General features: G+C 46.1%; 1 protein-coding gene across 1 annotated transcript in view; it reads right to left on the reverse strand.

Moving 5' to 3' along the window:
* The window catches only part of mast4 (microtubule associated serine/threonine kinase family member 4), a 218,508-nt gene that overhangs the window by 172,648 nt on the left and 30,811 nt on the right, over positions 1 to 15,049 (reverse strand). The gene's annotated exons all lie outside the window — the stretch shown is intronic.

Below are 15,049 nucleotides of genomic sequence, written 5' to 3' on the forward strand. Positions count from 1 at the left end.
CTGACGGACAGATCGGTGAACCAATCAGGGTGTGCGCAAATCTGAGCCGCAGCCCTCCCATCTAGGCCAGAAATGTCTAGCGTTAGCTCAGGCTACGTGGATTACAGACATACACACAGAGATAGAGAACAGCATTCCCATAACAGATATAATATGTTATTATGTGGAAATGTCAGCCCAAACTAACGGAAAAGACACAAATGATCATCCAACACACAGAACAATACAATAGTTGAGGTTTTGATGAAATGCTATGAATGGACTTTTCAGTAATGAGTCTTATTGTCCTCGACTTATTGGTCAGTGAGTAGTTTTCAACTAAAGGTCCATTATTTATTCAGCGTTTGAGCCACGGTCCACCGTTTGATGACCTTTAGTCTCTCAGACCCAAGACTTATAATCATGTTCTCGTCGTTGGATAAGATATAAGTCTACAATTCCATGCTGTATTGATGTTGGTACCATTAGGAGAGACAACAGGCTGTATTGATGTTGGTACCATTAGGAGAGACAACAGGCTGTATTGATGTTGGTACCATTAGGAGAGACAACAGGCTGTATTGATGTTGGTACCATTAGGAGAGACAACAGGCTGTATTGATGTTGGTACCATTAGGAGAGACAACAGGCTGTATTGATGTTGGTACCATTAGGAGAGACAACAGGCTGTATTGATGTTGGTACCATTAGGAGAGACAACAGGCTGTATTGATGTTGGTACCATTAGGAGAGACAACAGGCTGTATTGATGTTGGTACCATTAGGAGAGACAACAGGCTGTATTGATGTTGGTACCATTAGGAGAGACAACAGGCTGTATTGATGTTGGTACCATTAGGAGAGACAACAGGCTGTATTGATGTTGGTACCAGTAGGAGAGATAACAGGTTGTATTGATGTTGGTACCATTAGGAGAGACAACAGGCTGTATTGATGTTGGTACCATTAGGAGAGACGACAGGCTGTATTGATGTTGGTACCATTAGGAGAGACAACAGGCTGTGTTGATGTTGGTACCATTAGGAGAGACAACAGGCTGTATTGATGTTGGTATTAGGAGAGACAACAGGCTGTATTGATGTTGGTACCATTAGGAGAGACAACAGGCTGTATTGATGTTGGTACCATTAGGAGAGACGACAGGCTGTATTGATGTTGGTACCATTAGGAGAGACGACAGGCTGTATTGATGTTGGTACCATTAGGAGATACGACAGGCTGTATTGATGTTGGTACCATTAGGAGAGACAACAGGCTGTATTGATGTTGGTACCATTAGGAGAGACAACAGGTTGTATTGATGTTGGTACCATTAGGAGAGACAACAGACTGTATTGATGTTGGTACCAGTAGGAGAGATAACAGGTTGTATTGATGTTGGTACCATTAGGAGAGACAACAGGCTGTATTGATGTTGGTACCATTAGGAGAGACGACAGGCTGTATTGATGTTGGTACCATTAGGAGAGACAACAGGCTGTGTTGATGTTGGTACCATTAGGAGAGACAACAGGCTGTATTGATGTTGGTATTAGGAGAGACAACAGGCTGTATTGATGTTGGTACCATTAGGAGAGACAACAGGCTGTATTGATGTTGGTACCATTAGGAGAGACGACAGGCTGTATTGATGTTGGTACCATTAGGAGAGACGACAGGCTGTATTGATGTTGGTACCATTAGGAGATACGACAGGCTGTATTGATGTTGGTACCATTAGGAGAGACAACAGGCTGTATTGATGTTGGTACCATTAGGAGAGACAACAGGTTGTATTGATGTTGGTACCATTAGGAGAGACAACAGGCTGTATTGATGTTGGTACCATTAGGAGAGACAACAGGCTGTATTGATGTTGGTACCATTAGGAGAGACGACAGGCTGTATTGATGTTGGTACCATTAGGAGAGACAACAGGCTGTATTGATGTTGGTACCATTAGGAGAGACGACAGGCTGTATTGATGTTGGTACCATTAGGAGAGACAACAGGCTGTATTGATGTTGGTACCATTAGGAGAGACAACAGGCTGTATTGATGTTGGTACCATTAGGAGAGACGACAGGCTGTATTGATGTTGGTACCATTAGGAGAGACAACAGGCTGTATTGATGTTGGTACCATTAGGAGAGACAACAGGCTGTATTGATGTTGGTACCATTAGGAGAGACGACAGGCTGTATTGATGTTGGTACCATTAGGAGATACGACAGGCTGTATTGATGTTGGTACCATTAGGAGAGACAACAGGCTGTATTGATGTTGGTACCATTAGGAGAGACAACAGGCTGTATTGATGTTGGTGCCATTAGGAGAGACGACAGGTTGTATTGATGTTGGTACCATTAGGAGAGACAACAGGCTGTATTGATGTTGGTACCATTAGGAGAGACAACAGGCTGTATTGATGTTGGTACCATTAGGAGAGACAACAGGCTGTATTGATGTTGGTACCATTAGGAGAGACGACAGGCTGTATTGATGTTGGTACCATTAGGAGAGACGACAGGCTGTATTGATGTTGGTACCATTAGGAGAGACAACAGGCTGTATTGATGTTGGTACCATTAGGAGAGACAACAGACTGTATTGATGTTGGTACCATTAGGAGAGACGACAGGCTGTATTGATGTTGGTACCATTAGGAGAGACGACAGGCTGTATTGATGTTGGTACCATTATGAGAGACAACAGGCTGTATTGATGTTGGTACCATTATGAGAGACAACAGGCTGTATTGATGTTGGTACCATTAGGAGAGACAACAGGCTGTATTGATGTTGGTACCATTAGGAGAGACAACAGGCTGTATTGATGTTGGTACCAGTAGGAGAGATAACAGGTTGTATTGATGTTGGTACCATTAGGAGAGACAACAGGCTGTATTGATGTTGGTACCATTAGGAGAGACGACAGGCTGTATTGATGTTGGTACCATTAGGAGAGACAACAGGCTGTGTTGATGTTGGTACCATTAGGAGAGACAACAGGCTGTATTGATGTTGGTATTAGGAGAGACAACAGGCTGTATTGATGTTGGTACCATTAGGAGAGACAACAGGCTGTATTGATGTTGGTACCATTAGGAGAGACGACAGGCTGTATTGATGTTGGTACCATTAGGAGAGACGACAGGCTGTATTGATGTTGGTACCATTAGGAGATACGACAGGCTGTATTGATGTTGGTACCATTAGGAGAGACAACAGGCTGTATTGATGTTGGTACCATTAGGAGAGACAACAGGTTGTATTGATGTTGGTACCATTAGGAGAGACAACAGGCTGTATTGATGTTGGTACCATTAGGAGAGACAACAGGCTGTATTGATGTTGGTACCATTAGGAGAGACGACAGGCTGTATTGATGTTGGTACCATTAGGAGAGACAACAGGCTGTATTGATGTTGGTACCATTAGGAGAGACGACAGGCTGTATTGATGTTGGTACCATTAGGAGAGACAACAGGCTGTATTGATGTTGGTACCATTAGGAGAGACAACAGGCTGTATTGATGTTGGTACCATTAGGAGAGACGACAGGCTGTATTGATGTTGGTACCATTAGGAGAGACAACAGGCTGTATTGATGTTGGTACCATTAGGAGAGACAACAGGCTGTATTGATGTTGGTACCATTAGGAGAGACAACAGGCTGTATTGATGTTGGTACCATTAGGAGAGACAACAGGCTGTATTGATGTTGGTACCATTAGGAGAGACAACAGGCTGTATTGATGTTGGTACCATTAGGAGAGACGACAGGCTGTATTGATGTTGGTACCATTAGGAGATACGACAGGCTGTATTGATGTTGGTACCATTAGGAGAGACAACAGGCTGTATTGATGTTGGTACCATTAGGAGAGACAACAGGCTGTATTGATGTTGGTGCCATTAGGAGAGACGACAGGTTGTATTGATGTTGGTACCATTAGGAGAGACAACAGGCTGTATTGATGTTGGTACCATTAGGAGAGACAACAGGCTGTATTGATGTTGGTACCATTAGGAGAGACAACAGGCTGTATTGATGTTGGTACCATTAGGAGAGACAACAGGCTGTATTGATGTTGGTACCATTAGGAGAGACGACAGGCTGTATTGATGTTGGTACCATTATGAGAGACAACAGGCTGTATTGATGTTGGTACCATTAGGAGAGACAACAGGCTGTATTGATGTTGGTACCATTAGGAGAGACAACAGGCTGTATTGATGTTGGTACCATTAGGAGAGACAACAGGCTGTATTGATGTTGGTACCATTAGGAGAGACAACAGGCTGTATTGATGTTGGTACCATTAGGAGAGACAACAGGCTGTATTGATGTTGGTACCATTAGGAGAGACAACAGGCAAACGTTGATCAATAATAACAATTCTTCTACATTCTCTAATTGTGTAGACTTCTTGTAAATTAAGCAATGCAGATGGTTAACAATAATTTAACTCGTCAGAGCTTAAAATTAAACCAAATGGACCTGAAAGGGTCAAGGATCTAACAAGGGTCCATTTGGTTACAATTTACAAACTCTCATTTAGCTGGGGACCACCTGGAACCTCCTCAAGGACCCCTGGGGGTCCCCAGACCAGTGTTTAGCTCATGGTCGTGTGAAAGACCAGAGACAGATAAAAAACACTTTAGATTACATGTTGAGGCCACAAGAGGGCTCCCTAGTGCCATTCACTGACTCCAGCTATCTCAAGCTACTATTCATGTCCAAATAAGGAGATAAAAACCACAGTATATTGAATGTTATTCATATTTCAAACACCATTACTTGGACTAAAGGGCATATATTTAATGACAGGATACATTATATTACATACAGAGGCATTCAATTGTTGATAGACAATAAAATATTGTCTATATATTGTCATAATCATACATTCATGAATCCACTTGCTGACCGGCTGTCTGTGTGCAATTTTTTATGGGGGTTATATGTGACTGTCATTATGTTTAAACCCATTTAGGCCTGAAAAAAATGTCTTCTAAATCCTGACAGTTTTCTGAAATACCTATGTTTCTAGGCCTATATCACTCAATATTTCATGTCAAGGACCCCAAAAATGATCTGTAATTGGCCTCCGACCCCCCATCTGAAAATATGTTGTTCCAGGGACCTCCTCAGAAGCAAAGATTTGAGTTAAAAACGTTTGTTCTGAAAAAATATATTCCAAATTTGAGGCACGATTTAAAAAACAATAGCAGACCTACAAGCTCGTAGCGCGCCACTCGGTGGCGCGCTACGAGCTTGTAGATCTGCTATTTTTCAATAGCTAAATTATAACACCAAAAGGGGTTCCCGCCCAAAATGGGTTAAGTAGCATGTGACATGTCAAAAAGAAATCACACCCGTGTGAAGTGAGGGGCGCTCTTGTCGTCGTACAGTATCCAACGAAAAAATGAATATACTATATTTTAACCATGATACACAATGTTTAAAACCAAACTCATCTTTTCACCATGATCATGTACTGAGATGACAACTGAATTTATGGGTTTGGTTAGCCGATTTGCTCTTCTACAATATGACAATAAATGCTCCTTTCGTTGTCAATGGCATTTAATGTTTGTGTTTGCCTCAAATTCACGTCATATTTCAGCCAGGCACGTATGACCTAAATTCCCCTTTCGTTGTCAATGGCATTTAATGTTTGTGTTTGCCTCAAATTCACGTCATATTTCAGCCAGGCACGTATGACCTAAATTCCCCTTTCGTTGTCAATGGCATTTAATGTTTGTGTTTGCCTCAAATTTACGTCATATTTCAGCCAGGCACGTATGACCTAAATTCCCCTTTCGTTGTCAATGGCATTTAATGTTTGTGTTTGCCTCAAATTCACGTCATATTTCAGCCAGGCACGTATGACCTAAATTCCCCTTTCGTTGTCAATGGCATTTAATGTTTGTGTTTGCCTCAAATTTACGTCATATTTCAGCCAGGCACGTATGACCTAAATTCCCCTTTCGTTGTCAATGGCATTTAATGTTTGTGTTTAGCTTGTAGATCGGCTATTTTCAGCATGCAACCAAGTGTAAAATGACTTATACTGGATCTCTTGTCCACTAGTCCCTTCCTAACATTTTAGTCTAGTTTTTATTTTTAACTCAAATCTTTGCTTCTATGGGGGGGTCCCTGGAACAACATATTTTCAGATGGGGGTCGGCGGCCAAATACATGATTTTTGGGGGTCCTTGACATGAAATATTGAGCACCACTGATACAGAAACATGAGGTTTTTCAGAAAACTGTCAGGATTTAGAAGACATTTATTAAATTCCGATGTCCGTCCGTTAAAACCTTTTATGTAAAATCTTTGAGTACAGTTTCCACCACAGTACTTCACACCACACGGACACACATCTGGCCTTTGCTGTGGAATGCAGATGTTCTCAGAGGAATAGAGTGGATGTTGTGAACATGGTCCTTTGCTGTGGAATGCAGATGTTCTCAGAGGAATAGAGTGGATGTTGTGAACATGGTTCTTTCACCTCCTGAACAGATAAACAACATCTTCGTTAGTTTTGGGTCTGAGGCTAAAACCTCATCAAATGGTCTGAGAGGCTAAAACCTCATCAAATGGTCTGAGAGGCTAAAACCTCATCAAATGGTCTGAGAGGCTAAAACCTCATCAAATGGTCTGAGAGGCTAAAACCTCATCAAATTAACCCATTTTGGGCGGGAACCCCTTTTGGTGTTAGCATTATGTCATGCTTTAGCTATTGAAAAATAGCAGATCTACAAGCTCATAGCGCGCCACCAGTCATCTACAGTACAGTATGATCTGAATGACGCAGTCATCTATTTACACAATGCAACGTGTGTGTGTGTGTGTGCATACATTTACATTGTAAATGTATGCAAAATAAACAAACTGTCAACGCTGCCCACCAATATGGGAAATGACACACACACACACACACACACACACACACACACACACACACACACACACACACACACACACACACACACACACACACACACACACACACACACACACACACACACACACACACACACACACACACACACGTTGATACCAATTCTATTCTCTGAATAAAGTAATAATAAAGAGAGAATTAAAAGTGATCCCGCTTCTGTTTTTGGAAGCAACGGTTCTTTATCAGCAGGACAAACAAACCGAGGCTCAAGTGGGTCCAAAGTTCTGTGGAACAACTTCTAATATTTGCACAGTAGTTTGTTTGGCCTCTGATGGAGGCCAGCTGTGTGTGTGTGTGTGTGTGTGTTTTGTGTGTGTTTTGTGTGTGTGTGTGTGTGTGTGTGTGTGTGTGTGTGTGTGTGTGTGTGTGTGTGTGTGTTTTGTGTGTGTTTTGTGTGTGTTTTGTGTGTGTGTGTGTGTGTGTGTGTGTGTGTGTGTGTGTGTGTGTGTGTGCGCGTGTGTGCGCGTGTGCGTGTGCGTGTGCGTGCGCGTGTGCGTGCGTGTTGTGGAACAAACATTCTTCCCGGGGACCAATAGGGGGGTTTGGGTCAGAGAGGCTGAAAGTCATCAAATGGTGGTTCTGTGACTAAAAATGCAGAATAGATAAAATAATGGACCTTGATGTGAAAACCACTGGTCCATTTCATCGCAGAAGAGCGGCAAAAGTAACGAAAATATTTTCACTATTTGTTTTTTGAGTGGTGTAAACCACTCCTACAACTGGCTTTGTTAGTCTGTGCAGAAAGAATGAGCATGGTTGCTATCTTCACCCTGTTCACCCGGGTGTGATTTCATTACGTCAGACATGATTTCATTACGTCGTTCAGGCTATATAAGACCTTACACCACTCAGTTCACACGGGTGTGATTTATTTTAAATAATTGCGAACGCAGTGAGCACTAACTATGAGACCTAGCAGAACATGTCTGTGTGTCACGCTGTAACACCACCCGCCCGCCACCAGAGGGCACAGCTGTAACTATGAGACCTAGCAGAACATGTCTGTGTGTCACGCTGTAACACCACCCGCCCGCCACCAGAGGGCACAGCTGTATCGCACACAAAAAACACACACAACACAAACAAAACACACAACACAAACAAAACGCACACACAAAACACAAAACTTAAAAAATAACTTAAAAAGAAAACGTAAAAAAAACACACACACGCACGCACACACACATACACACTAAAAAGAAAACTTAAAAAAAAACGTATAAAAAAATAATTTATTCTAATTGTTGTTATTGCAATTTACGAGCTGCGTTCGCTTCCCAAGTTACCATCTGTCTTACTTGTTATTAAAAAAGGGTACAGTATAGAGCAGGGGTCCTCAACTATAAATGCTGAAGGTCCACTAATAATTGATGAAAAAGACTAAGGTCCGGTCCCATGAGCGCACCGCGGGCCACGCAGCGGCCAGCGGAGAGCGGTCCCATGAGCGCACCGCGGGCCACGCAGCGCCCAGCGGAGAGCGGTCCCATGAGCGCACCGCGGGCCACGCAGCGGCCAGCGGAGAGCGGTCCCATGAGCGCACCGCGGGCCACGCAGCGCCCAGCGGAGAGCGGTCCCATGAGAACACCGCGGGCCACGCAGCGCCCAGCGGAGAGCGGTCCCATGAGCGCACCGCGGGCCACGCAGCGCCCAGCGGAGAGCGGTCCCATGAGCGCACCGCGGGCCACGCAGCGCCCAGCGGAGAGCGGTCCCATGAGAACACCGCGGGCCACGCAGCGCCCAGCGGAGAGCGGTCCCATGAGCGCACCGCGGGCCACGCAGCGCCCAGCGGAGAGCGGTCCCATGAGCGCACCGCGGGCCACGCAGCGCCCAGCGGAGAGCGGTCCCATGAGCGCACCGCGGGCCATGCAGCGCCCAGCGGAGAGCGGTCCCATGAGCACACCGTGGGCCACGCAGCGCCCAGCGGAGAGCGGTCCCATGAGCGCACCGCGGGCCACGCAGCGCCCAGCGGAGAGCGGTCCCATGAGCGCACCGCGGGCCACGCAGCGCCCAGCGGAGAGCGGTCCCATGAGCACACCGCGGGCCACGCAGCGGCCAGCGGAGAGCGGTCCCATGAGCACACCGCGGGCCACGCAGCGCCCAGCGGAGAGCGGTCCCATGAGCGCACCGCGGGCCACGCAGCGCCCAGCGGAGAGCGGTCCCATGAGCGCACCGCGGGCCACGCAGCGCCCAGCGGAGAGCGGTCCCATGAGCGCACCGCGGGCCACGCAGCGCCCAGCGGAGAGCGGTCCCATGAGCACACCGCGGGCCACGCAGCGCCCAGCGGAGAGCGGTCCCATGAGCGCACCGCGGGCCACGCAGCGCCCAGCGGAGAGCGGTCCCATGAGCGCACCGCGGGCCACGCAGCGCCCAGCGGAGAGCGGGGCTAAACCGCGGGCCACGCAGCGCCCAGCGGAGAGCGGTCCCATGAGCGCACCGCGGGCCACGCAGCGCCCAGCGGAGAGCGGGGCTACACCGCGGGCCACGCAGCGCCCAGCGGAGAGCGGGGCTCTATGCCTGTTTAGTACAGTCACACCAAGGCAAGCTTATACAAATCGGATCCCCTCCCAACCAACCAATACTGGGGTGCAGAGCATGGAAATAAATGTTTTACAAATATTCCCCTCCAAAGATTCAGCAAATGAGAGGTATTGTGTTGAGGCACAAAGAGCACTTTTATTTTGTCAATATTTGCCTGCTTAATAAGAGAAATATCCCCTTTAAGAGAAATAGCACATTGGTTACCAAGACTAACTTTGCTAGTTGTCTTTCTTAATTTAACAACAATCAGACCCATCTGAAGTGAGTGGTACTGTACTGTACTGTACTGTACTGTACTGTACTGTACTGTACTGTACTGTACTGTACTGTACTGTACTGTACTGTACTGTACTGTACTGTACTGTACAAGCCCTCCTCCCTGGCCTGTGTGTGTATGTGTGTTATGTTGTGCAACAGTGACACTTGGTGGTGAACAAACGCTATTTCCGTGCTCGGACACAGGGAGGGACACACACATAGCTGTCTATAGGAGAGGTTGCACCACTCAAACACTAAATTAATACTTCGACACTGACTCTGGGGGAGCGAACATAGTGCTTATCAGTGTCAAAATCACACAAAGACAATTCCATTCTATTTGACCAAAGGGTCAAGTAGGATCCAATTGTCTCAATTTTATATGTATTGTTCCTCTGTGAGGCTGATGGTGAGATGAGTTTTACAATGTTCTGCTTATTAAACTCTTACATAACAACGAGCAGATAAGAGAAACAGCTGAGCAAAGGAGTCGCGTGAATCGATTAGTGGTTCACGATACTTTTGCCATTTTAAGTATTATTTTTGATGCCAATACTTTGGTACTTTTACTCAAGTAAATTTCGATTACCGGACAAATTTCTATATTGCAGTATTGATACTTTTAACCTAAAGTAAACAAAATGTGGTCCATTTTCCACCAGTGCTGTTTACACACAGCCAGAGTTAGTGTTTAATTATGGGGGAAGTGTTATGAAGCGTTTCTAAGTGAGACAAATGGAAAAGGAACTATATTGTCATTGGGTTCTCTCTCACGGAGTTAACAACCCATGAACAGACCAACAGACTCTCAACCGGTGGTCCGGGGACCCCCGGTGGTCCCTGGACTCCCGGTGGTGGTCCCCGGACCCCCGGTGGTGGTCCCCGGACCCCCGGTGGTCCGTTGCACCACTCAAAAACAAATACATGAAAAGGGTACCTAAGTGCAGCACTTGGAGTAAATGACCTTAAAGTCCCTCTCCACCTCTGTAGAACGGGAGCCGTTTCAGAGCTATCTGTTGATCGTCAACAGTGTAAACTAGAAAAAGTGCCCTTCTGGGCACAGGTCTCCACCAGGAGGATAGGAGTGTGTGTGATGTTTGGCAAAATGTTTAGGAGTAATATAATCATGTTTGTGTGTGTGTGTGTGTGTGTGTGTGTGTGTGTGTGTGTGTGTGTGTGTGTGTGTGTGTGTGTGTGTGTGTGTGTGAGACACAGCTTGGCCTGTTGTAGCGCCACCATGAGGCTGATTTGAAAACTGTCAAGTGGCATTTTTTCCTCAGCCTAGTGGGAATATGTATGCACAGTTTCACCGAAATCGGACGCTGCGTTGAGTAGTTGTGGCGATTTGTACAAAACGGGTACCAAGCGGGCTACTCCTGAAAAGTTTAGAAGCCAATCGTAGGCAATGAAGGTGGATTACATGACTATGGAGAGCATGTGTACCGATTTGCGTGAAATTTGAATAACATCTGAAGGAGTAATATTAGAAAATGTGTTTTACATATGTCGGCCTCCTGGTGGCGCTATAAAGAGCAGATGTGTAAAATTCCAGGCAAAGGTTTTTCCTTGGCCTCTAGGGAGTTGGCATACAAAGTTATCCACAAATCCGTGAAGTTGGAAGTAAAAACACTTTTCGGCCAGTTATAGCGCCACCATGAGGCTGAGTTGAAAATGTTCATGTGGCATTTCTTCCTCGGCCTAGTGGGAATGTGTGTGCGCAATTGCACGGAAATCACACGATGTGTTCATGATTTGCAGCATTTTTTTGAAACTGAACACTCCTGCGAACTTTGGAAGCCAATCTTAGCCAATCAGGATGGAGTCTGAGAAATCTGAAAGACCCGTTTGGTTGAATGGGTCTAGAGAGACTGTGTACTAATTTGCATGATGTTTGGACAAAATCTGTAGGTGTACTGTCCAAAAACTTGTTTTGCACAAAGCGGCCTCCTGGTGGCGCTATAACAGGCCGTTCTGGAAATTTTGGGGCAGAGGTTCATCGTTGGCATCCAGGGAGTGTGTGTGCAAAATGTGGCATCGACCAGGTTAACAGTGCCGGAGATTAGCTGTTCACAGACGGACACACCGACGGACACACGGACGGACGGACGGACGGAGTGCAAAACATACTCTCTCCCCATGCCTTCGGCCTGGTGGAGACAATAAATACAGGGCCTACAGTAGGAGGTCTGTTCTACCCGGCAACAGTGTAAATAAATACAGGGCCTGCAGTAGGAGGTCTGTTCTACCTGGCAACAGTGTAAATAAATACAGGGCCTGCAGTAGGAGGTCTGTTCTACCCGGCAACAGTGTAAATAAATACAGGGCCTGCAGTAGGAGGTCTGTTCTACCTGGCAACAGTGTAAATAAAGACAGGGCCTACAGTAGGAGGTCTGTTCTACCCGGCAACAGTGTAAATAAATACAGGGCCTACAGTAGGAGGTCTGTTCTACCTGGCAACAGTGTAAATAAATACAGGGCCTGCAGTAGGAGGTCTGTTCTACCCGGCAACAGTGTAAATAAATACAGGGCCTACAGTAGGAGGTCTGTTCTACCTGGCAACAGTGTAAATAAAGACAGGGCCTACAGTAGGAGGTCTGTTCTACCCGGCAACAGTGTAAATAAATACAGGGCCTACAGTAGGAGGTCTGTTCTACCCGGCAACAGTGTAAATAAATACAGGGCCTACAGTAGGAGGTCTGTTCTACCCGGCAACAGTGTAAATAAATACAGGGCCTACAGTAGGAGGTCTGTTCTACCCGGCAACAGTGTAAATAAATACAGGGCCTGCAGTAGGAGGTCTGTTCTACCCGGCAACAGTGTAAATAAATACAGGGCCTGCAGTAGGAGGTCTGTTCTACCCGGCAACAGTGTAAATAAATACAGGGCCTGCAGTAGGAGGTCTGTTCTACCTGGCAACAGTGTAAATAAATACAGGGCCTACAGTAGGAGGTCTGTTCTACCTGGCAACAGTAGGAGGTCTGTTCTACCTGGCAACAGTGTAAATAAATACAGGGCCTACAGTAGGAGGTCTGTTCTACCCGGCAACAGTGTAAATAAATACAGGGCCTGCAGTAGGAGGTCTGTTCTACCCGGCAACAGTGTAAATAAATACAGGGCCTGCAGTAGGAGGTCTGTTCTACCCGGCAACAGTGTAAATAAATACAGGGCCTACAGTAGGAGGTCTGTTCTACCTGGCAACAGTGTAAATAAATACAGGGCCTGCAGTAGGAGGTCTGTTCTACCCGGCAACAGTGTAAATAAAGACAGGGCCTACAGTAGGAGGTCTGTTCTACCCGGCAACAGTGTAAATAAATACAGGGCCTACAGTAGGAGGTCTGTTCTACCCGGCAACAGTGTAAATAAATACAGGGCCTACAGTAGGAGGTCTGTTCTACCCGGCAACAGTGTAAATAAATACAGGGCCTGCAGTAGGAGGTCTGTTCTACCCGGCAACAGTGTAAATAAATACAGGGCCTGCAGTAGGAGGTCTGTTCTACCCGGCAACAGTGTAAATAAATACAGGGCCTGCAGTAGGAGGTCTGTTCTACCTGGCAACAGTGTAAATAAATACAGGGCCTGCAGTAGGAGGTCTGTTCTACCTGGCAACAGTGTAAATAAATACAGGGCCTACAGTAGGAGGTCTGTTCTACCCGGCAACAGTGTAAATAAATACAGGGCCTACAGTAGGAGGTCTGTTCTACCTGGCAACAGTGTAAATAAATACAGGGCCTACAGTAGGAGGTCTGTTCTACCCGGCAACAGTGTAAATAAATACAGGGCCTACAGTAGGAGGTCTGTTCTACCCGGCAACAGTAGGAGGTCTGTTCTACCTGGCAACAGTGTAAATAAATACAGGGCCTACAGTAGGAGGTCTGTTCTACCCGGCAACAGTGTAAATAAATACAGGGCCTGCAGTAGGAGGTCTGTTCTACCCGGCAACAGTGTAAATAAATACAGGGCCTACAGTAGGAGGTCTGTTCTACCCGGCAACAGTGTAAATAAAGACAGGGCCTGCAGTAGGAGGTCTGTTCTACCCGGCAACAGTAGGAGGTCTGTTCTACCCGGCAACAGTGTAAATAAATACAGGGCCTACAGTAGGAGGTCTGTTCTACCCGGCAACAGTGTAAATAAATACAGGGCCTACAGTAGGAGGTCTGTTCTACCCGGCAACAGTGTAAATAAATACAGGGCCTACAGTAGGAGGTCTGTTCTACCTGGCAACAGTGTAAATAAATACAGGGCCTACAGTAGGAGGTCTGTTCTACCTGGCAACAGTGTAAATAAATACAGGGCCTGCAGTAGGAGGTCTGTTCTACCTGGCAACAGTGTAAATAAATACAGGGCCTACAGTAGGAGGTCTGTTCTACCCGGCAACAGTGTAAATAAATACAGGGCCTACAGTAGGAGGTCTGTTCTACCTGGCAACAGTAGGAGGTCTGTTCTACCCGGCAACAGTGTAAATAAATACAGGGCCTGCAGTAGGAGGTCTGTTCTACCTGGCAACAGTAGGAGGTCTGTTCTACCCGGCAACAGTGTAAATAAATACAGGGCCTACAGTAGGAGGTCTGTTCTACCCGGCAACAGTGTAAATAAATACAGGGCCTACAGTAGGAGGTCTGTTCTACCTGGCAACAGTGTAAATAAATACAGGGCCTACAGTAGGAGGTCTGTTCTACCTGGCAACAGTGTAAATAAATACAGGGCCTGCAGTAGGAGGTCTGTTCTACCCGGCAACAGTAGGAGGTCTGTTCTACCTGGCAACAGTGTAAATAAATACAGGGCCTACAGTAGGAGGTCTGTTCTACCCGGCAACAGTAGGAGGTCTGTTCTACCTGGCAACAGTGTAAATAAATACAGGGCCTACAGTAGGAGGTCTGTTCTACCCGGCAACAGTGTAAATAAATACAGGGCCTACAGTAGGAGGTCTGTTCTACCCGGCAACAGTGTAAATAAATACAGGGCCTGCAGTAGGAGGTCTGTTCTACCTGGCAACAGTGTAAATAAATACAGGGCCTGCAGTAGGAGGTCTGTTCTACCTGGCAACAGTGTAAACTAGAAAAAGTGCCCTTCTGGGCACAGGTCTCCACCAGGAGGATAGGACTGTGTGAGATGTTTGGCAAAATGTTTAGGAGTAATATAAATAAGTAATATGTTTGCCTTTGATGGCAATTGGATGATTTGAGGCATTTTGTTCCAAAAATGTGTTTTGCAAAAATCAACCTGTTGGTGGCGCTATAACAGGCCAATGTGAAAAGGGTGGGATATATTCCTCAGCCTAGTAAGAAAATGTGTGAAAGATT

Source organism: Electrona antarctica, assembly GCF_951216825.1.
Source record: "Electrona antarctica genome assembly, chromosome: 16".
Taxonomy (NCBI): domain Eukaryota; kingdom Metazoa; phylum Chordata; class Actinopteri; order Myctophiformes; family Myctophidae; genus Electrona; species Electrona antarctica.